Here is a 2,286-nt window from a genome sequence, read left to right on the forward strand (position 1 = left end):
CATTTTGTGATTATCTTTTAAAGCATACAAATATGTAATTTAAATTAGTGATTTTTAGTAGAAAATTTCTTAGTTTATGTATTATCTGAATATTTAAAGCAACTTAAGAGTCACTATTTGCAAATTTAACTTATTAGACTTTATCCCGGACTTCAGAGAGATTTTGTTCATTAAGCCTGATACCAGGAATATCTAAAAGGGAAATACAAATATTAAATTTATAATTGAAGTTTAAGGTGTCTTAAGATACTTAACTTGCTTTGTAAAAGAGGCTATTACCCAAAAACTTTGAAAATCATATATAGAATTTGACTAACAAATAGAATAAAATCATAAATCGCATATAAAAGTTTCAGCATTTGTAGCTTTAATAAATAGAATATTTTTTGCTCAAAACAACCAAAAAAGCCCACATTAATAGAATCTAGGAGGAGAGATGTAGGAGGAGGGACATAAACTTCCCAGTCAGTTGAGTTAGCCATGTTAACGGTGAGTGTTACGTACAATGTAAATGTACTATTTAATCATCTTTTTTCCCCAGCCTCAAAGTTAAATTTCTCCTGTGCTTTCCGAATACATGTTTGTTTTTGTTTCTGAAGACACACAGAAAGTGATTAGAGCTTAGATTTATTCTCCCGAAGCAACTGCTCTCCGGTTTCATGGATTGCCCACATTCACAAAGATAAGAAGGGGAAGAAAATACACTCAGTTAAAGGGGAGAATGAACAAAGCTCTGAGCCAGGGTTTGAGCTGGTTTCTCTCGGGAACTGGTTACAGGGTTGGTAATGTCACTTTTCCTCCTCTGTGAAATGAACAGACAATAAAACCACCAGGATTTTGCCACCCTCAATATATTATTAATTCATTCATTACACTAATTGCAATTATTTTATTATTACAACAAGAATATAGACTAGATATTAAATAATATCATAGGTTGTGATTAATCCTTTAAAAAATACTCTTAAAAGGAAAAGTCATGACTCATAAGATGAATGCATATCAAAGGTTTTACTTAGCTCCTGAGTACCCGAGGGAACCAGTAGGATGTCACTGACTCGAAGAACTCAAAATACTGTACATTCCTAGGCAGACAGGGAATGCTGAAGTGGATTCACAATTGGCCAAACTGGCCGCTATCCACAGAGCAAGAGTCCAGAGGAAACCTGGGGGTGACACTGGGGTCCGGCCCGCGCCTCAGCCCCACTGCCATCAGGCAGGAGTCCTGTTGCCTTTGCCTCTGAAATGTATGTTGAGTCTGTTTTTAATCCCTCTGTCCTGACTGCCACTGCTCTATTCCGGGAGCCATCAGCTTTTATCAGAACTATTTTCATCTACCATCACCTTTAAAATATGTGGCAGGAAGAGATTTTAAGCTAGTAATCTACTTCTTAAATTATTGCCGTGCTTTTTCTTCCTTTGCACCGGTTCAAAGTGTCAACCCGGTTTTTATTGCCAGCCGGGTAGGGAGGAGGCAGAGGGAAAAGGACTGTAGCAGAGCAAAAATTAGAAGTAGTTTGATCATCTCCCAGGCCTTTGTTTCCAAAGACGTAATTCCTAAAACTGGAAGAAAGTTAAAGAGAGCACAGACAAAGTAGCTAGGCCGGAATCATCAAAGAAAAATGATTTCCCTAAAACAGGAAAGAAACTCCCAGGACTTTAGGGCATAGGCTGCATAATGAGGACAGAGAGGCCCACGGGTCTAACCCCAGAAGAAGGTCCCACTGCAAAGCCCCTGGAGGAGTGGGAAGCCTCCCCGTTTAAGAATCTGGAAAGCCTTGCAAAAACTCACGCACCCCACCCTGACAGAGAGCCCCCGGATTTGAGCAGCGACGCTGAAGGGGACAACTGATTCCCAGTAACAAGCGTGAATTTCAAAATAAATGACCCAGTAACCAGAAGCTGTCATTCCCACTCCAAACATTAGCATTGCCAAAGACTAGAACAATCCAGAAATCTGGGGGTAAATCACAATGTCTAGGGTTCAAATGTTCCACCAACTTTATGGGATGTGAGGCTTATAATAACCAGAAATCAAGTTAGAGAAAGTAAAGAGAATTAAAACAAACAAAAAAAAAGGGGGGGAGGGGAAGCTAAGAAAATACAAGAGATGTTCATATGTATAAACAGGTCTTGTTATTTTGCAAAAAAAAAAAAAAAACCCACCTCTTGAGGCAAACAATTTGTAAGAAGCTGTATAAACCACTGGAGACTTTTCATAAATACGTCACTGTAAAAGGCCCTTCCCCTACAGGACAGCAGAGCCGCGGGTGGAGAGGTCAGCAG

This window comes from Nyctereutes procyonoides, unplaced genomic scaffold, assembly GCF_905146905.1.
Source record: "Nyctereutes procyonoides isolate TBG_1078 unplaced genomic scaffold, NYPRO_anot_genome, whole genome shotgun sequence".
Classification (NCBI taxonomy): Eukaryota; Metazoa; Chordata; class Mammalia; order Carnivora; family Canidae; genus Nyctereutes; species Nyctereutes procyonoides.